Genomic DNA, 22,077 nt, shown 5'->3' with positions numbered 1-22,077 from the left:
AGAGGGGTTTCTAATTGCTTTTGTGTGTCTTTTGTGTAGCTATTGCTGAGTGAGGAGAACTTGTTTGCCTGGGGGTAATTGCTGGACCCACCCCCTGCTGTTGCTCTGGCTGTTGAGTCAGAGGTGGGTGGGGACTTGAGCCTTTAATTTGCAAGGCTCCTCCTTGCCAGAGGCGTGAGCCTTTGGCGTGAGCCAAAGGGCTCTTAGCCTGGGGGATCTGTAGAAAGGTGGGTACTTACTCACAAGTAGTTTCAAGTGACAGCTAGTAGTGGGATTTAACAAGAAGTCAAGATACAGAAAGTTTTGAAATGGATGGCAGCAGCATGGCTGGTGAGGGAGCAGAGGCAGTGATGTGTAATGACTGTGGGATGTTTGTATTTCTACCTAAGAGTAGCAGCAATTACACTTGCAGCAAGTGTAAGTTAGTGACCCTGCTGGAAGAGAATATATGGAGACTGGAGGTATGATTGTCCACACTGCAGTATATAAAGGGAGGTGAAGGTTTTCTTGACAGAACGCATGAGGCGCTCTTGAAAGGACACGAGGAGGGAGAAGAAGTGGTATCTCAGCAATTAGAAGAGAACCCAACACAGGAGGAGGATTCCTGGAAAAATGTAACCCGAAGGAGAAAGAAAATCAGGAGATGTTCTGAGCCTCTGCTGCTCAGCAATAGGTTCCAGAATCTCCCCACAGTAACTGATTCTGAACCACTGGAACTACGGCTACTTCTCCAGCCTCCATGAAGCTTGAAGAAAGTTTCTCAGGATCCTATGGATAAGAAGCCTGGAGCTTCTGCTCCCCAATATAGGAAGAGGAAGGTGGTGGTGATTGGAGATTCCTTGCTCAGAAGGGTGGAGCCCAAAGTGTGCCGACTGGACTTGTCATCCCAAGAGGTCTGCTGTCAGCCGGATGCACGCATCCAGCATGTGACAGAAAGGATTGGAAGACGTATCAAACCCACAGATTACTTTCCTTTCTTGCTGATCCATGTGGGAACAAACGATACTGCCCGTCATAGCCCTGAACGTATTAGAAAAGACTATGTGGCTCTGGGTCAGAAGGTGAAGGAGCTGGGCACACAGGTTGTATTCTCGTCAGTTCTTCCACTTGAAGGTCGTGGCTCAGGACAAGAAAGAAGAATACTTCAAACAAACGACTGGCTACGTCGATGGTGTCGTCAGGAAAGATTCGGATTTCTGGACCACGGCTTACACTTTCGAGATGGTGGTCTTCTATCGGGAGATGATTTGCACCTTATGGCGGTAGGGAAAAGGGTGTCTGGTAACAGCCTTGCTAACCTAATAAGGAGGGCTTTAAACTAAATTGTATGGGGGAGCGAGGCAATAATTCAAAGCCTCGTATGATGCCAGAAACTGGGGATAAGACCATTAAAGATTTGCAGAGAGTGGTGCATACACTAGGTAATGTGAACTTGCAGGTTTGTAAGGAAACTAAACCCTCGGGATGCACAAAACATGGATTCCGATGTCTCTACACTAATGCACAGGGTATGGGAAACAAACAGGAAGAACTGGAAGTCCTAATACGGGAAGGAGACTATGACATAATAGGCCTTACTGAAACTTGGTGGGATGACAATCACAACTGAAATATTAGGATTCAGGGGTAGAACTTATTTAAAAGGGACAGGCAAATGAGAAAGGGCAGAGGCATAGCAGTGGAGGAGGTATATACTTGTGAGGAAATATGTGAATCTGAACATGACAGCTCAATTGAGAGTCTCTGGGTAAAAATAAAAAGAGTAAGAAAAAACAGTGATATTGTGGGGGTCTGCTATAGACCACCAAGTCAGGCAGAGGACTTGGATGAGATACTCCTGCAAAAGACTGCAAAGTTTTCCAAGAGAAGGGTTACAATGATCATGGGAGATTTCAATTACCTGGACATCTGTTGGAAGTCCAACTCTGCTAAAAATGAAAAGTCAAACAGATTCCTGACTTGTCTTGCTGACAACTTCCTTTTCCAGAAAGTGAAGAAGGAAACAAGGGGATCTGCTATCTTAGATTTGATTCTCACCAACAAGGAAGAATTGATTGAAGAAGTGGAAATAGTGGGGACCCTGGGCAGTTGTGATCATGTGATTTTGGAATTTACACTCTTAGGGAAGGGAAAAGCTATATGTAGCCAGACTTATAGCTTGGACTTCAGAAAGGCAAACTTTGATAAACTTAGAACTATGCTGGGTAAAATCCCATGGTCAGAAATACTTAGGAAGAAGGGGATTAAGGAGGGGTGGGAGTTTCTTAAAAGCAAAATACTGAAAGCGCAATCACAGACTATTCCTATGAGAAGAAAAAATGGAAAAAGCCTAAAGAAACCGAAGTGGCTCCATAAACAGCTCTCTAAAGACTTGAGAAATAAAAAAGACTCCTTTAGGAATTGGAAGAAGGACCTTATAACCAAGGATGAATGTAAACAAATCACCAGTGCTTGTAGAGAAAAAGTTAGGAAAGCTAAAGCTCACTATGAGCTTAGGCTGGCCAAAGATGCTAAAAACAAAAAAAAAGGTTCTTTTCTTATGTTCAGAGTAAGAAAAAGAGCAAGGACATGGTAGGCCCATTGTGAGGGCAAGAAAGTGAAATTGTAACGGGTAATGAAGAGAGGGCAGAACTGCTCAGTTCCTACTTTTCCTCAGTCTTCTCTTCTGAGGAAAATGGTGCTCAACATGGCAAAAACAGAACATATAAGGAGGATATCAAGTTCCAACCAGGGATCAGCATAGGGGTAGTACATAAACACCTAGTTTCTTTTCCTCAGGGCCAGATGAACTGCATCTAAGGGTTCTAAAAGAGCTTGCGGATGTAATTTCTGAGCCTCTGGCTATTATTTTTGAGAATTCTTGGAGAACAGGAGAGGTGCTGGAAGATTGGAGGTGGGCGAATGTTGTCCCCATCTTCAAGAAAGGGAAAAAAGAGAATCCAGGTAACTACCGACCTGTCAGCTTAACGTCTAAACCTGGAAAAGTTTTAGACCAAATAATCAAACAGTCAGTCCTGGAACATTTAGAAAGAATGGATGTGATTACTAAGAGCCAGCATGGATATCTCAAGAACAAGTCATGTCAAACTAACCTGATCTCTTTTTTTGAGAAAATGACTACCTTGCTGGATCAGCGGAATGCTGTAGACGTCATTTATCTTTATTTCATCACTGAGTCACATGGGGGCACCCAGTTCAGTGCCCCCAGAAGGCTAGTGCCCTAGGGAATTGTCTAGTTTGCCTAGTTGTAACTGCACACTAGAGTAATGGTTTAAAAGGCTTTGCTGTAGGACAATAGGATCTTACAGGTGGTATCTATCTTTGTGATAAAGCCAGCTGCTGTTAAATAAAACTGTGATTTCCTTTTGCTGCTTGGTTAATTATATTTAGATTTTTTTGTATTGTTTATAGCTTTAAAGTGGAGTGCCTCAAGGATCTGTCCTGGGACCTATTTTATTCAACATCTTTATAAACTATTTGGATGAAGGAATAGAGGGAATGCTTATTAAATTTGCCAATGATACTAAATTGGGAGGGGTTGCAAATACAGTAGAAGACAGAAACAGGATGACCTTGACAGGCTGAAAAACTGGGCTAAAACCAATAAAATTAATTTTAACAGGGATAAATGTAAAGTTCTGCAATTTAGTAGGAAAAAACCCAAGCATAGTTATAGGATGGGAGAGACTTGTCTTAGCAGTAGTATGTGCGAAAAGGATCTAGGGGTCTTAGTGGAACATACGCTGAACATGAGTCATCAGTGTGATGCGGTGGCTAAAAAGGCAAATGCAATTTTGGGCTGTATCAACAGAAGTGTAGTGTCCGGATCACATGAACTGATGGTATCACTTTATTCTGCTCTGGTAAGACCTCACCTGGAGTATTGTGTTCAGTTTTGGGCACCACATTTTAAGAAGGATCTAGACAAGCTGGAACGGGTCCAGAGAAGGGCGATGAAGATGGTGAGGGGTCTGGAGACTAAGTCCTATGAGGAAAGGTTGAAGGAGCTGGGGTTGTTTAGCCTGGAGAGGAGGTGGCTGAGAGGTGATATGATCACCATCTTCAAGTACTTGAAGGGCTGTCATATAGAGGATGGTGTGGGATTGTTTTCTGTAGCCCCAGAAGGCAGGACCAGAACCAATGGGTTGAAATTAAATCAGGAAAGTTTCTGGCTCAACCTTAGGAAGAACTTCCTGACCGTTAGAGAGATTCCTCAGTGGAACAGGCTTCCTTGGTAGGTGGTGGGCTCTCCTTCCTTGGAGGTTTTTAAACAGAGGATAGATGGCCATCTGACAGCGATGAAGATCCTGTGAATTTGGGGTAGGTATTTGTGGGTTTCCTGCATTGGGCAGGGGGTTGGACTAGATGACCTTGGAGGTCCCTTCCAACTCTAAGATTCTATGAAAAGTTGAAAATAGAACACAATTTTTTTTAGTAAAGAAAAGAAAGAACATTATTTGGAGAAAAACATACAGTCACAATAGGACTACAGCATACTTGGATAGCCCAGACAATCCCAATCTTGTCAGTTCTAGGAAGCTATGTAGTGTCAGCCCTAACTAGTATTTGGATGGGAGATCACCAAGGAATACCAGGGCTGCTACGCAGAACCAGACAAAAGAACCAGGCAAAGTACCTCTTAATGTTGCTTGCCTTGAAAAATCTATGAAGTAACCATAAGTCAGCTGTGGCTTGACAGAGGAAGCATTTTTTTATAGTGAGCTAAACTTCACAATATTGAAAACATACAACTATTCGAAGTATATTAGCATCATACATATTATAAAAAATTAACTGCAGACAGAATAGTCACATTTAAACAATAAACTATCCTTGAAAATATCATTATTATGAAACTTCAAATCCTTACACATCTATAGCATACATAGAAATTATAATTATCTAAGGAAAAGATTGTTTTACATAAACATCTTCATACTACACATTTTGAACTAGTAATCTCTTATCTTTAAAAGCATTTCATTCATGCAAAAGGAGAAAATACTTTACAGGAATTTTTTTTCCAGTGTTCCCTGAAATTTTCAATTAAAGTTCCAGGCCTTTGTAATTCTAGTGTTCAGTGAAGACATTTCCATTGCTTCAGGGTTTTAGCTTGATTGATAACAACGTCCTAGTCCAAGATTCTGAAATTTTCAAGTCATATTTACAACCAGGCTGGAGACTAAAACCTGTATGTCTGCCTGTCTGTCTACTTTGGATTTGGGCAGTCAGAGAAGCTACAAGAACAACAACTGAGGAACAAGAAGCAGCCTTTAAATGCTGCTTACCTATCACTCTGCTCCCCCTGTACAATGTCTGTGTTTGTGTTTGTAAATAAATCTACTAATGAAGAGATGGTGAGGTCAGAGTAGGCTTGCCAGTCCTCAGGTCTGGGTGGGGGATCCCCCTTTTTCTGGGCTCCTCCCCACCGCCAGCCAGTTGACTGGTGGGGGGAAGCCCCACCCCAAAAGCCACCATGTGCCTTCAGATCTCAGCAGGTTTAGAAAAGGCTTGCAACTGTTGGTGTTTCTGAATGTGTGTGTGCCTTTAAACCTTGGCAGGAAAGCTGCAGGGGGTTGGGGTGAGCAGACAGAGCCACGTTGCTCTCCATCCCTGTTTGTTTGGAGAAAAACTCCACCCTGTAGGCTGTTCTTTCATTTTCCTATTAGTCTGAAGAAGCTGGCTGAAATACTGCAGATAGTTATACTCAGCAACATGAGTATATTGCCCCAGTGAGATCACAAAAGTGTGTACTTGCTAACTGTGTTTATTTTGGCTGCTTTGTGTGTGTGTGTGTGTGCGTATTCACTTTCATTTAGTGGAAGTTTAGCTGCTGGGAGTGAGGAAATGAAGACTGTATTCAGGGGAACTGCACTGCTGTATTTTTATTTTAGGGAATGGGAAAATCTCCACCCCCACCCCCAAAGTCTCCGGATATTTTCTGAGTTGGACCTGGCAACCCCAGGTCAGAGCACTTCCTCCTCACAGGGGAACTGACCCTATAAGGACTCTCTTGGGACATCTTGCCATTCGAGAACATTAAACAATTTTATGGCGCTGAAAATAGTTTTCACACTGTATTTATAATTCTGCCCTCTAGCTTTCTAATTATGACCATACTGATACTGGAATTTCCCCATGTCTCTATGGGTTTTGCTATAGAGATTAGGAGGAAGAGCATCACCCACAACTGCTAGTCATGTGTTCTGTCAGAGGGACCTCAAACAGGAAGGATGCTGAAATTCTAAAATTCAAGGGCAAGAAGCCACAAGGACTAGGCCTGGAGACTAAAGTGGGATTCTAGCAAAGTTACATCCTTCTAAGTCTAATGAAGTCTGATTAGAATTGTACTGTGAAGTAAGTTGCAGACAGAAGTAACTGGACCAGAACAGTTGAGATATATACAAACATAGCATTTGCAACGCCATCTGTTTTCCCAAATGGACACATCTGTTATGAAGTTATGGAAGTCAAAAGGGAGACAAAGTAAATAGAAAGTTCTTTTAAATTCATGAACTTAAAGTAAAATGGTGGTTGTTATCAAGATCTTAAGTAAGATTTTGCATGTCAGTGTTCTGGCCCCAAAATCTGCTCATTTTCGGTCTCAACCAACTAATTACAGTGGTATCTTAGTCATCTTCATACGCAGTTATGAAGTCAAAAGCTCAAGTGTATTAAAAAAGGTTTGCTACTTAGAATTTGATAAGCACTTAAAAGAAGAAGGACCCAAGGTTTCTGTTTTGTTTTTGTAAATGTCAAAAATCTGCAAAGATGAATGCAAAGGGAATGTGCATTATCAAACTTGAAGTTTTTGTAAAGTATGCTGTTGCAGACTGCTATCAGATGATCTTCCTGTTAAAAGATTTTTTAATATGTAAAACAAAGCAAAGGCACAGGTTGAAGAAGAGTAACAAGCTATCATGAAAGCATCCCTCCCAAAAAAGTCTGTGACATGTTGACACTTAGCAAAGAGATTTTTTTTAAAAAAATCTACAAGCATGTGCTAATTTGACGGCAGTACTGCAGTCCAACCTCTCTGCTCATGACCTGAGTTTGATCCCAGCAGTAGCTGGGTTTAGGTAGCCAGCTCAAGGGTGACTCAGCCTTCCATCCTTTCTAGGTCGGTAAAATGAGTACCCAGCTTGCTGGGAGGAAAGTGTAGAAGACTGAGGAAGGCAATGGCAAACCACCATGTAAAAAGTCTGCAATGAAAATATCGTGATGTAATGTCACCCCATAGAATCATAGAGTTGAAAGGGACCTCCAGGGTCATCTAGTGCAACCCCCTGCACAATGCAGGAAACTCACAAATACCTCCCTCTAAATTCCGACCCCAGAGTTGAAAATGACTGGTGCTTGCCCACCTTTACTATAATATAGTGGGTTCGACGCATGGAAGAGACAGAGTAGTGATCAGAGCTCCTTTATCAGATACAGCGAAGTATAGGGCTGCACTTGGAACAGAGAACTGGGCCAACTATATCTATATATACATTCAAGTTCCCACGCTAGCATGCCATTGGATCATTCAAACCAGCAGGGGGCCTGTGATTGGGGCAGGGCAGCAAGGATTTCAATCCTACTGACCATTGTTCCTGAGTCCCCAAGCTCAGGCCTCAAGGCTCCAATGAGCCAGGCAGGAACCACATTCCAAAGTCACAACATTAGTTTATGTACACAACATCCCTTCCCCCCTAGTTCGTAAGCCTTAGCAAACATGGTCTTTCAAGTAGGCCGCCTCGTGATGCTCCCGTGTGGACTGCCTGATTGTGTCGGAGCTGGCGGAGGAGCAGTTGCTACTTCTGGGGTGGCTGTTGGAGAAGCTGGCAATGCGAGAGTGTCCGCTGGGATAGCGGGATCCTTGGTGGCCACTGGTTCGGTCCAGAGGGTGGGAGCCAGGGCCTCCAGTTTGGCCTGCTCGTGGGAGGGGGCATCGGAGCGGCTGACTGGTTGACAGGACAGTAGTCCTTGACCTCATACTCCAGACCTGCCCAGGACCATAACTGGTCAATGTGTCGCCTAAAGGTTGACCCTCCCTCCGTGATTACCTCATACATGACTGACTCCAAGACCCAGGCAATCTTTGCCGAGATCCAATTTGGGCTGCCCCCAAAGTTCTTTGCAAAGACCAGGTCCCCTGTATCAAACCCAAAGAGCACCAGAGCACCTCTGGCATCTGCTGTAGGTCTAGGACTCGATCTGGGTGCATCCTGCTGAGGTTGCTGGACAACAGCCAGACCATTAAGAGCTCTGCTGGGCTGCGGCCAGTGGTGGAGCATGGGATGGCATGTTGGGCTAATAAGAACTCAGCTAGGCAGGACTCCCAATCTCCTTGGATAATGTGGCGGAGGGATTCTTTAGTCGTCCACACCATCCTCTCTGCTTGGCCATTGGTGACCAGGTGGAAAGGTCCCTGATTAAGTTGCAGGCGCAAAAATCCTGAAACTCACCCTACATGAACACCGTCCCATTGTCAGAGACGAGGGTGTCTAGCAGACCATGTGATGCAAAGGCCCAGTAGAGAGTACCGATGGTGACCCGGGAGGAGGTTGATGACACAGGGGTTACCTCAAGCCATTTCAAGTGGGAGTCCACTATAAGGAAGAAAGTTTTTCCCTGGAAAGGTCCCGCAAAGTCCAGCTGCAAATGAGACCAGGGGTTGCACATGGACTCCCACTGCTACGCTGGGGTGCAAATTGGGACTTCTGGCAGGTTTGGCATTGGGCGACCCAAGATTCAATCACATCGTTGATCCTGGGCCACCATACATGGCTGCAGGTGGGTGCCTTCATGCACACAATTCCTGGGTGGGTTTCATGTAACACGGTGAAGACTCGCAGATGCAGTGCCGAGGGCACCACCACCCTACTTTCCCACAACAAACACCCTTTATGTACCGAGAGCTCGTCCTGATGAGAAGCATAAACTGTAAAATCCAGGCCCATCTGACTGGTGGGTCATTCCCTCCACAACCCGTCCAGAACGTGGGAGAGGATCTTGTCCTTGGCGGAAAGATGGGCTATGTCCTTAGCGTGCACCAGGCAGTCCAGTAGAGACTCAAAAAAGCAGGATCTGGTACGCCGGAGCCGGGTCCCCCGATGGTAGTGGCAAGCAGCTTAGAGCATCCACGTGGCCCATCACCTTCCCCGGATGAAACTGGAGGGCATATTGATACCCTGCGAGAAAGATGGCCACCGCAAGACCTAGGGGGAGAGCATCTGGGGCATTTGGCGGTCCGGGGTGAAAAGGCCCAGCAAAGTACACAACATTTACATTTTTAGGTTACAAGTATTTAATTAAGGTGTACAGAGAACTACATAATTTTAAAACAAATGACTGTTTTCTTTCATATTTTTTCATTTCTGAAAGTATTTGATCGTAAGCATGAAGTGACACTGAAGGATCCTGTCTTCATTATTTTGAGCCTCCCAACTGTTCATAGGGATGCCAGCCTCCAGGTGGGACCTTGGGATTCCCCAGAATTACAGCTCATCTCCAGAGTATAGAAGAAAATGGAAAACTCCGGAGAAAATGGAAGCTTTTGAGAGTGGACTCTTTGGCATTGCACCCAGCTGAGGTCTCTGTCCTCTCCAGGCTCTATTCCAAAATCTCAAGGAGTTTCCCAACCTGGAGCCATTAATTATACCCTCTCGTCCTCCGCCAGTGGCCAGGAAGGACCTAGCAACTCTGGGGTTCTGCATAATCATCCCATTCTTCCACTGGGGTTATCTGTGCTTTAAAGAAAGACAAACAGAATCTCAAAGCCTAAAACAGCTATGTATATAATTTTCTACTTTCAATAATAAAAAACCCTTAAAACATCAGTGCACACAGGATTGTAAGAATCTCTACTACTTTGAGGGGTTTGCTCTAAAATTGTTCTGAAATAGAGAGGTACAAGAACACTGTGGGATCAGCATCAGACTCTGTTCTGAAAATACAGCACATTACATGTCTATTTTTACTAAGTTAAAATATTTTGAAAATATATTTAAGGCAGCTTACAACATAATTTAAAGCTATAAACAATACAAAAAAATCTAAATATAATTAACCAAGCAGCAAAAGAAAATCACAGTTTTATTTAACAGCAGCTGGCTTTATCACAAAGATAGATACCATCTGTAAGATCCTATTGTCCTACAGCAAAGCCTTTTAAACCATTACTCTAGTGTGCAGTTACAACTAGGCAAACTAGACAATTCCCTAGGGCACTAGCCTTCTGGGGGCACTGAACTGGGTGCCCCCATGTGACTCAGTGATGTTATCAGTGCAGGGGGGAGGAGACAGCAGAAATTAGCCTTGCCTAGGGTGCCCGACAATCTAGGGCCAGCCCTGGTTACAAGACTGCCTTCCAATTTCTGGGACACTCATCAAGAAAGGCACTAAATGTGGAGTAGATTTATTCATTCTGAGAGTTTTTCACGAAGCACATTAAGCTCGGATGTGCACTCCCCATGGATTGTGCTGTCAGCAAAATATGCTTCAAATGAATTGTACAAAAATTGTTGTGTCACAACTACTGTTTACTTTATAAGAATTGGTGGTGAAGAGGGCCAAGAATATTTTCTTACAAGGCACAGCTTTTAATCCAGTATAGTGTGAACAGAAGCATTCCATGTGATGTCGCTTTGTGAAACGTGGAACAGTAAATCTCAACTGTATGCTTTGCTAATTAAGCTGGAATTCAAATTCAGATATATCACCCTCTCCTCAGTCTGCAGAGCATCTGGTTCTAACACCGATTGAGGCATTTCCCACCTGGTAATGGTAGCCCCCACAGTATTTGGGAGCATCAAGCATGACTCATCTGGCTCCTGTATCCTCCCCCCCCCCTTTTAAATCCGGATCAAAAGCAAACCTCCTTTTTTCTGACACTGGGAGGTGGCCGCTGGCAGAGCAGCCCATCTGCGTGACCCATCTGCAGTCAATATGGGGAAGTGGGTAGAGGCATACCAAGGATGGGGCAGGGACTGCACCCTGCCCTCGGTGCAGCTTGAAGAAGGCCCTTGAAGGGGCTCCTCAAAGCCAGTCTTTCCTTTTATTTTAAATGCAGTTTTGGTTGCAGCCACTAGAGGGCAGGGAAGTTTGAGCATAGCAAAAAGCTCTAGGATTGGCTAGACTTCCTTTGCTCCAAGACTGAAGTAAACTCACTTAACAACAAAGGAGCTAGCAGGCTGATAGCTGATACAGTAATTGCCAATCTGGCAATTATTTTCTCCAATAATCCAGTCTTTTCCTCTTCCTTTTGTTGCACCCAGCTCAACCAGATCTTGCAAAGCAGTAGTTAGGGTGTTGCAGCAAGATAAAAACATTCCCTCTCCTAACTTCTTTCCCTCTTCTCCACACCTTTCTCATTCATTTCTGTCTCCCTTCACCTAATTCTCCTGTGTTTCCCCCATCTTTATTTTCAGTTCTTGGGCTCAAGACCTTCTCATCCTTATCCTGTTTGGTGATAGAATGTATTTCGAAGTAGTATCATAGCAAACCTTTGTTAACATTATGAACAGGACCGCATGGGGTTTGCTGGACACACTGCAGTGGTTCTGCTGGGCTTCCAACCCCCAACCCTTGCTTGGACTGTGATTTTGTGCTTGTCATCAGTTGGCATTGCCCCATTGGCACTGGGCTTGCTGGGCACTATACATTGCTCTGGTTCTGCTGAGCTTGCAAAAATGCCCCCTACTCAGTTTCTTCCGTAGAGATGAAGGATGGGGGGGGCACCTTCTTGGGGAAAGGTAATGTGTTTCTTTAACATCCAGTCTGGTGAAGTTTGCAATCCCTATTTGTGAAGCTTTGGCGAGTGTTAGTTAGTAAAAGTTAGTAAAAAGGCAGGCCCCTAGCTCCTAAAAATACTTTGGAGATGTTTGGGATGGTCACTCTTGGTATTCAGAATGGAGAACAGAAGCCCTCCTGGATTTTTTTTCCTGTCAAGTCACAGCTGACTTACAGAAACCCTGTAGGGTTTTCAAGGCAAGTGACGTTGGGAGGTGGTCTGCCACTGCCTGCCTCCACGTTGACCCTGCTTAACTTTGAGATCTAACAAGATCAGGCTATCCTGGGGTACAGTTCCCTCTAAGCTGTGCTTGGAAACAACAGAGGATGGGGGAACCTCCTTAAGGGGCCCATAGAACTGGATCCCCTGATCCAATCTTTTTGAAACTTGGGGAGGTTTTTGAGGAGATGCACCAGCAGCTATGCTGCAAAATTGGTGCCTCTACTACCTCAAAAAAACCCAGCCCCAGATACCCCTAGATCAATTCTAAATTATAGCTCAGAGGTGGCCAATGGTAGCTCTCCAGATGTTTTTTGCCTACAGCTCCCATCAGCCCCAGCCAGCATGGCCAATGGCTGGGGCTGATGGGAGTTGTAGGCAAAAAACATCTGGAGAGCTACTGTTGGCCACCCCTGTTATAGCCTATGGGGCTCATTGACTATAATAATAATAATAATAATTTTTTATTTATATCCGCCCTCCCCACCAAGGCAGGCTCAGGGCGGCTCACAGACATGGAAAGTGCCATGAATTACAGTAAATACATTATACGATAAAATACAATAAAATACATTAAATTAATTAATTAATTAAAACCACAACAGATAAGGTGCTATAATACAAAATGATGTATATCAGATAATGAGCATCATAGGCTGCAATGGAGCTGGGGGAGGGGAACTTTTTTTTTTAAACACCCCTATACTTTTCAGTATTATTTATAAGCTGCCTTGAGCCACAGGGAAATGTACATACGTAGTTTGTGAAGGTTGATAATATTTAAGCAATTTCTTGTTTGTTAAGTTAGGCAGGATACTGACAATGATTTTTCCTCCTCTGTTATACTTGACCTGTAACGCTGGTTGTCATATTTCATTTTTAAAAAGCAAAGTGGACTGGTATATTTTCTAAGGCTCAGCACGGGGGTGATGGTCCGAGGCCAGGTCTGGTGGAAAGGGGTGGGTAGACCTGTTTTCCAGAGAACAGGTCTAACAATATAATGAAAAGGGTGGGTAGACCTGTTCACTGGAAGACAAAACTACCAATATAGTGAAATAGGGCAGGAAGACCTGTTCTCCAGAGGACAAGTTACCAATATAGTGGAAAAGAAAGGGTGAAATTTGACTTGACTCTGTTTTTCTCTTATTTATTTTTTTATTTTATCACATTTATGCATCACCTAATCCTCACAATTGTGGGACTCTAGACAATGTACAATATTGTAAAAACAGTAAAAAAAACCCACATAAAAACAATATCAAAACAAGGAATATATTAATTTAAAATCAAGTGGTAAAATTTGCACATTCCTGGTCTGTGCTATGGTCACCTCATGGATATGGGGAAGAAGAACTGAATCAGTCAAGGAGCGGAGAACAGGGAAGGGTGCCAGCCATGCCGTAAACCATCACTGCCCTCAACCAAACGCCTGCCTTACAGGCCCTGCAGAATTGCATAAGATCCCACATGTTTAAATTATTCTTAAAATATAGTTTAAATATAATTTAAAAGTACTCTGAGAATTTTTACACGGTTATGGAAGTAATCTTCTAAAAAAACTAATTTATGCAACAGTCAAATATAGACTTGCTCACAACTTTAATGCTATTAGCTTTTTAAATTTCTGCTCACAGCACTGTGGAGCTTAGAGGGAACATTGGAGGTCAAAGCTAGACTGAGAGTAATATGGCAGGCCCAGGGTCACCCAGCAAGCTTCCATGGCACGAATGGGGATTTGAACTTGGACTTCCCAGATCCTAGTCTGGCTTATAACCACTACACCATGCTGGCTCTCATAATGGAATAGCGAGTAGGATTTCTGATTTCTTGTACTGGCATGATAATATATACAAACTTAAATAAAATAAAATTTTCACTGTCTGTTTCTTTTCTGGCCACTGAAACGAAGTTTGGATCTAGTGGCACCTTTAATACCAAACTTTGTTCTGCTGCTTCAAACCAACACAACTACTGACATGAATCTATTTTCTGGCCATTATTATTAATTTCTTTTATTTCATGAGTATTACTGAAAATAATCTCATTGTATAGAGGAGGGGCCCTGAGCTGGATAACCACAGCCTAGCTTGATCTCATCAGATCTCCGAACCTAAGCAGGGCTGACAAGGAGACAAGCAATAACCACCTCCAAATATCTCTTGCCTTGAAAATCCTACAGGGTTAGCATAAATTAGCTGTGTCTTGACAGAGAGAGAGAGAGGGAGGGAGGGAGGAGGGGGTGTCAAAAAATTATCCACCCTGGGCACCAAATAGCTAGGTACACTACAGCTAAACTCCACCTTTGAGATGAAGAGGTAAACTCTGCACACACCCTTCAACCCTTGAAAGGGCCTTTTCCTTTCCTTTTTATCCAGTAAAACATCTACGATACATCAGTCTTGAGCAGTGGATAGTTGTTGTTAATCACTTATCACCCAATAGAAAAAATGAGTAAACATTTTTTGCAACTGCTAGAGTTCTTTTTTGATCCCTGTCGGAAATAAAAAAGTAACTAAATCATAGGAATATATGTCAGAATAAGCTTGCAAACACAGTAATATATAATGCCTCCTGAGGTTACATACAAAGGATACTGCAGAAGGATATGTGCTATTTTATAATCATCCTCTATGTTTTTTAGCCACTGTGTGACACAGACTGTGCTATTGTGTCTAGAGAAAGGGACAGATTCATTCTCACTAAAGAAAACACATGAATCTACCCCTCATAAGGAGTGAGCATTTAGACTGGCCAGAATGAACATCCCTAACAGGCTTTGGGAAGAAAACAGGTAGGTGTAGGTGGGAAGAAAGTTTAGAGGTGGAATACCAACATTTGGGATCAACAGGTGTGGCATACGCTAAAAGGGCTTTCCCCCCATTCTCCCTTGTGCCATGTTGTAGTATTACAGTTCAGCTAGGCGGGAAAAGGAAGAGGAAGGTGGGGCGTGTGGGCCACAGGGGAGGGGCAACAGAATCACCATTTTATAATTTTTCTGCACAGATGTGACAGAGGAAAGGTATGGAAATATATGAAGCTACCATAAGTTGAATCAGACCATCAGTCCCATCAAGGTCAGCATTGTCTACTCAGACAGGCAGTGACTCTTAAAGTATCAGGTGGAGGTCTTTCATGTCACCTACTACATGATCCTTCTAGTTCAGGGGTGGGGAACCTCTGTCCCAAGGGCCGTTTAAGGCCCTTGAGATCACTTGGTATGGCCCTTAGAGATTGCTAGGCCGAACCGAGCCATGTGGCAGCCTCCTTGGGGTCTGATTGGCCATCAAGGATCAGCAGCCTCCCAAGGGCCCGGCAGGGATCACAGGGCCCAGATGTACTGTGCAGCGGCCTCCCTGGGGCCTGGCTGCCCGGCCAGAATTGCTGCAGGGCCTGGAAAAGTTACTATCACAGTTCAGGTACGTTTCCCCCTCATTTCTTTATTTCTCTTTCTTCCCCCCATTTCTTTGTTTCTCTTTATTCCCATTTCTTTCAATTTCTTCCCCACATTTCTTTATTTCCTTTTCTTCTCCCCTTTCTTTCCATTTCTTCCCCACATTTCTTTATTTCCCTTTCTTCTCCCCTTTCCATTTCTTCCCCCATTTCTTTATTTCCCTTTCTTTCCATTTCTTCCTCCTTTGTTTACCTTCATTACTCTTTTCTTCCCTCCATTTCTTTATTTCCCTTTCTACTCCCTTTCTCTCTTTTCTCTCTCTCTCTCTGTGGAACCTGTGTGGTGGGCATTAAGGAGGATTGCTGCTGGGGTATGTGGGTGCCTTTAAAGGTCTGCTGGGAGCAGCTGAAGCTTCTGCATGATGGGAGGGAGGAAGGGGTGCCAGGGATGGGAGTGGGAGCCAGCTACCACCAGTTCAATTTGCACTTGATTATCCCAGATGCTGTGGCCTAGTATGCTAATGAGTGTGTGACCTAATGGGATGTGGTCTAATATGTTATTGAGTTCCTGCTGGGCTTTTTCTATAAAAAAGCCCTGGAACTATGCATTTGCCTAGGGCGGCGGGCCAGGTGTGTGAGTCAGATTAGGCTCTCCCCACATGACTTCAAATAGAAAAACAATTATTTGCATTAATTCTGCTGGCATGAATCGTTCTCCCTCGACGGAACACTGTTTTTAAAGTTGATAATTTGTATGGCCCGTGAATGATGTTATAAATATCCATATGGCCCTTGGCAGAAAAAAGGTTCCCCATCCCTTTTCTAGTTGGAGATGCTGGAGACTGAACCGAGGACCTTCTGCAGGCCAAGAATACACTCTGCCACTCAGCCACCACCCCTCCCCAACAGCTGTGAGTACAGCAGGGATATGTACAGATGTATTCATGCTCCCATGTGAAAGCAACCTGAAGGAAGGCTTTCTTGACATCCCACAAATATCATCCTTTATGACTTAACTATAGATTCAAACTACTAACAAAACAAAACAATCCTTAAGAACATGACCCACCTTTTGCAAGTCAATTAAGTATTTTGAACTGTCAACATGCACATAAGAAATAAAGAACTTCCCATGTTATTGTTTACCTTTTGCTCCAAGTACTACGCCTAATGCCAGTCAACAATACCTTTCAAGTGCACTTTGTGAATGGATTTTACTATGTGAAGCAGCAAAATCCACTGGTAAGGAATTGCAAAAGTGCACCAGAAAGGGGTTGAAAGCGCATTATTCAGAGTGTCTGAAAGCACCCTTATTCAATTCTGCCAGGAGACAATACAATAATCAACATAAACCCACACCTGAAATCATGCTAACAAAACTAGCATTACTAATCTAGACTTTTCCTGTATTCTATAATATTATGGTAACTGGCACCACTATGCTACAGCACCTACGGGTTTTCAGATGCCCTGATAACTGAAAAATGGAATACCAAGAAACCTCTAGCCATCAGCTGCTGGGAGCTTCAATAGAAGTAGATTATATGTTTAAAATGAGAGTAGCAAGGGAAACCAGACTTTGAAAAGAGTCGGTTCAGCAAGAATCTGCATAGGCCTAGTAGTATTTAACAGTCATAAACTGAGGGACAAGTTGTCAAACGAGTGGAGCATCAACTCTGTCACACCTTTCAGGTTTCTCAAGCTTAACTATAAATCGTTTTGCATAGTCAGCACAAGATCCCTTTGAACAGATGGAACACCCCACAGTGAACATGGAGGTGAAAGGGCTGTAAAAATGCCCCTCAGGTGACAGACTTTCCCCAGTTTCGAGTTCTTATAGCTTCGATGGGACAGGTCTTACAACCTGAGCATCGGAATCGCGTCTAATATACCGTCCTCTGTTCTTACTACAGTATTCTCTTACTGTCTAGAAGCTGCGCTCCTTTATTTTGAAAAGCCTTTTTGAGGTCAGCCACTGTTTCCTTCAGTGACTCAAAGAACCCATTTGAAGGAGGCAGAGCACATCTTTCCTCGGGAGAGGAGGAGGGAGTTGGAAATCTCCTTCCACTTGGCTTTCACCGCGGCCAGAAACAGCTCATAGGAGCAGCCCCCAGCTAATTGAAGCCAGATGCTGCTATGGCTCCGTTCGCGAGGTTCTAGGCTGGCTTGGGCTCAGCCATCCGCTTGAAACTTCAGGAGCCGCTGGCTCAGCAGAGACCCCCTCCCCCGGGCTAAGCGGCTTCCACCGAGAAAGAGGGGCTATCTGATCCGCGACAAGCAGAAAGCAACTAGCACACGAGCTGCAGCGGCGCAGAGTAACAGCAGGAAATAACCGGCGCTCAGTCCCGGCTTTTGTGCGGTTGCAGCCGTAGAGCCCCCCCCCCCGGGCTGTAGTCACCTATCGAGCGCCCCGAGGCCCCCCCCCCCCTTAAAGAAAAAACGCTGCATGAAGTAGAAAATTGGGCATACTTACTTCAGGGTGCAAATGGCACAAGGCAAGCAAATCCTCTTGCTGCTTTTGCGGAGACTGGAGGGCCGAGAAAGTTTGCAGAAGGAAGGAAAGGCTCTTCGCATTCAAACGTGGGGAAAGAGAGAACACCGTCCTCCTTTCTCGGGCTTTAAAAAAAACAATCTCCCGTGCCTTTTTGCAAGGGGGATTGGAGAGAGAAGTTTCCCCTCAAACTCAAAACAAGAAATGATTAATCAGAACCCAAACCTAACCCGATTCGGGGCTTGCACTACAAAAGCCAAGGTGTTCTACTGACGCCAGCAACGCGCAGCTGCGGCTCCGAACAAGCGGGACCTCCACCTCGAGAGAAAACTGCAGGGACTTCCTTCTGCACCTCTGGCTCTGTCGCCTGCTGCTTGAAGAAAGCCTTACACCTCCCCACTTCGTTCCAGGAATGGATACTTCAGGGACCTCTCCCAAGTGCCGTCCCTAATCAGAAACGGGGGAGGGGGGCGGTATCCATCCTTCCTTCCCTTGCCCTGGTCTGTGACACGTGAGAAGCGGCACATTAATGCAAAAGCGCCGAAGGAAGAATGTAAAACTCTGGAGTAGCGATTAAGTGAGAGGAACTACTGGAACTAATTCTCACAGCGGCAGCTGATAATTAGCATTTACATTACATAGTGGTTTGCATAAAAGCCGGGTCCTTCAGGAATTCCAGCCTCCTGTTAAAAATTTATTAATTGTATTTCATTTATTTGTTGTTTCATGCTTTTTTTTCAAGGAGTTTTGTGTGAAAGAGCTGATATCCTCAACGGCAGGATATAGGGGAGGGACGGTGGCTCAGTGGTAGAGCATCTGCTTGGTAAGCAGAAGGTCCCAGGTTAAATCCCCGGCAACTCCAACTAAAAAGGGTCCAGGCAAAAATAGGTGTGAAAAACCTCAGCTTGAGACCCTTGAGAGTGGCTGCCAGTCTGAGTAGACAATACTGACTGTGATGGACTGAGGGTCTGATTCAGTATAAGGCAGCTTCATATGTTTATGTTCAACACTGTTCTGTCCTCACAACAACCTTGTAAGATGAGTCAGGGGCAAGGGAGTGATTCCCAAAGGGGGCTTCCTGGCTGAATTAGAGTTTAAAACTGGGCTAGGTACAGGGTGCTGCCTACATTCTACTGTGATGTCATTGGCAGAATCTTCTAAAGCTGCAAACACAGATTTAATGCTGACTAGGGGCTCCAAATAAGGATATCAACCCATTAAAGAATTTGCAATTTATTAACCATTTCCCTTTTAACTTATAAGTATTAAATTTAAATAAATTTGCATTACGTAGCTCCAAAACACTTGAGGTATTGAAGAAAGTGTAAGGATTTAATGTTACTTAAAAAAAAACTTTTGGAAACAGCAATGTGAGTTTGTTTTTACATTTTAAAATTGATTCATATAGATTAATCAACTAGGCATTATCATATTTACTGAAGAGAGCCAGTGTGGTGTAGTGGTTAACAGTGTCAGGCTAGGGAGACCCAAGTCTGAATCCCCACTCCTGTTTGCTGGGTTACCTTGGGGTAGTCACACTTTATCAGCCTAACTTACCTCACAGGGTTGTTTGAGGATAAAATGGAGGAGAGGAGAAGGACTGTATAAGCTGCTTTTGTCCACATTGGAGAGAAATCTGTTTTAATAGAGTTACACACTCACTGCACAAAGAGGGTATGGCTATTTCATATTTGTAATTAAATACAAGGGCCCCATGGTGCAGAGTGGTAAAGCTGCAGTACTGCAGTCCAAGCTCTCTGCTCGCAACATGAGTTTGATCCCAGCGGAAGCCGGGTGTAGGTAGCCGGCTCAAGGTTGACTCAACCTTCTATCCTTCCAAGGTTGGTAAAATGAGTACCCAGCTTGCTGGGGGGAAAGTGTAGATGACTGGGGAAAGCAATGGCAAACCACCCCGTAAAAAGTCTGCCATGAAAACGTTGTGATGTGACATCACCCCAGAGTCAGAAATGACTGGTGCTTGCACAGGGGACTACCTTTTTAACCCCCCTTAAAGATTTAAAGAAAGAGGGGATATGAATGCTTTAAATAAATGTATATTTAATGTGCATAACAGTTGCTGCCTCTTGTCTCTCTGTGTTGGTCATGTCCCCTACTGGCACCCAAACAAATGATCTGTACTGACCATAGTAGTGGGACAAGAAGTGGCTGGAAGATGAAGCGTCTCTTGTTTGTTGTGATGGGGGAAGCTGAATTTATACGCCACTATTAGTAGACATTGTAATATAGACACAATAGAATATATGCAACTGTTCTGAACTTTTTTTTTTTATTTTAGCTGGTTACTGGATAAAAAAGGCAAAGTGATTTTCAGTGTAAAAACCTGCAGTGCTTAACAATTTTAAAAACACTTCTGAGCTTGTACAAGCTTTCCCCTCACCTCTGCCATTGCTGCTAGAATCTTGAGATTTCATGAGCATTGTAATGAATGTGGTAACACTGGCATTTGAAAATAAAAGGCACCAGGAGAATGCTGGCAGCATCCCCTAAATACAAATTATTTTGGATAAAGTGATTTAAAAAAAAAAGAAATGTCTCTAAATACCTGTCATATTTTCTTTTTTAAACTTCTGGTCTTTTTAGCAGCTACATCTTTTTCACATCCTTCTCTTCACAGCTTCCTTTCTTACTGTTTAAGATACTGGAAAGTGAAAGGTTGAGATAATTTTACTCTTGCCAGGAAGCAGCTTAGTGGGCCTTTCAGAGAAGCTGTGCTTAAGCACCTCCTTCTCTAGGACCGAGTCAGTTCATTAAGGAACTCTGACACATGCTTTCCAGGAAAGTGATGGCTGATTTATGCTGGCAAAGTCTGTGCAGCACTCTCTCCACTACCCAAATTTTAGATGTGGGACTAATGTAATTGAAGGCAGAAACCACATGTTGAGCCAAGGCTTCTTAAGAGTTATGGGGTGACCAACATAGGTCTTGCTCAGTACATTTGAAACTGAGAGGTAGTTATTCAACTCTTCTGGGTCAAGAGTTCTTTAGGAGTGGATCTACCACTGCATTTTACCAACCAACATGACTTAATCACAACTTATCTTTCTGTAATTATCTTTACATTAGCTTTCTTCTGTGTTTCTTGCTTTTTTGCCTCCTCTTTCTCTCTCTAGTAGGCTTGGGATGGTTCAAGACTGTATGCTTTCTTCATCCACAGTTTATGAACAATGGCAAATCTCATTAATGTCACATCAATCTACTTGTAATACAACACTTCTGTATACTAGTTGGTTAGTCCAACCGACTACTGTTATGCACAGGTATATTATATTTATGTTCTGCATATAATGTATGTCCTGATTATGATTTTCATTGTTTTGTATATGCTTTTGTTTATAAATAAACTTCATTTGTTTTTTTTAAAGACTGGGTCCATCACCCCCTTTCTCAAGGGGGCATTTACTGTCACCTGGACCCAGTCCATCAGCCCTCCCCTGACAGATCTAAGCAGCCAGGAGGAACAAGGGTATTACAAGCAGGTGGTACACCTCAAATTTCCAAAAATCCTGTCCGTATTTTCAGACTAAACAAGCTGAAAGGTATCTCACACTGCTAAAAAATTTGGCACCCTGAGACCATCTGGTCCTGTCACTGTTAATGTAGAATTCAAGTCAGAATAGATAAGAGATTTTATCAGCGAAGTGTTGAGCAAAATAGATTCAGGTGGGCAGCCATGTTGGTCTGAAGCAGCAGAACAAAGTTTGGGTCCAGTGGCACCTTTAAGACCAACAACGTTTTATTCTGGGTATACAAAAGCATACAAAAGCTTATACCCAGAATTAAACTTTGCTGGTCTTAAAAGGTGCCATTGGACTCAAAACTGTGTTCTAAAGTGTTTATTCGATTGAGCAAAATGATTGCCATGGGTTGCAGAGAAGTCCACCTTTCCCTTAGAGGGATGTTGAGGTAGCAGCTGTGACTCTAAAGTTTGACTAGTTGAAGTTTTTTGCTTTCTTTTTTAAGCTCTGCAACCTGTCCTTTGTGTTACAAACTCTTTCTTATGTACTATCAGGACTTTTTTCCTGGGCAAATGTGGCAGAATAGAGTTTCAAAACCTCTTTGTGGAAACAAAATTCTCAAAAAATGCTTAAAAGTTCATGAGGGACATCCATGTGTTTCTCCTTCATTTCCCTCTTGAGAGTTCTAGCACCCCTTTTTCCAGAAAAAAAAGCTCTGTGTACTG

At 43.5% G+C, this 22,077-nt stretch overlaps 1 protein-coding gene and 1 long non-coding RNA gene across 2 annotated transcripts in view; one reads left to right on the top strand and one right to left on the bottom strand.

The window, feature by feature from the left end:
- The window catches only part of LOC132576304 (uncharacterized), a 34,909-nt gene extending 16,435 nt beyond the window's left edge, over positions 1-18,474 (bottom strand). The window contains exon 1 of the long non-coding RNA XR_009555749.1: positions 17,859-18,474. This is a non-coding gene — a long non-coding RNA (uncharacterized LOC132576304). The remainder of the gene's footprint in view (positions 1-17,858) is intronic.
- SERHL2 (serine hydrolase like 2) overlaps positions 7,650-22,077 on the top strand; it is a 48,854-nt gene continuing 34,426 nt past the window's right edge. Inside the window, exon 1 of the mRNA XM_060245330.1 lies at positions 7,650-7,655. The gene's annotated coding sequence lies outside the window, so the exon portion shown is untranslated. The remainder of the gene's footprint in view (positions 7,656-22,077) is intronic.

The sequence above is a fragment of the Heteronotia binoei genome, chromosome 8 (assembly GCF_032191835.1).
Source record: "Heteronotia binoei isolate CCM8104 ecotype False Entrance Well chromosome 8, APGP_CSIRO_Hbin_v1, whole genome shotgun sequence".
Classification (NCBI taxonomy): domain Eukaryota; kingdom Metazoa; phylum Chordata; class Lepidosauria; order Squamata; family Gekkonidae; genus Heteronotia; species Heteronotia binoei.
The sequence above is the reverse complement of the archived record's forward strand: the minus strand, read 5'-3'. Positions and strand labels throughout refer to the sequence as shown.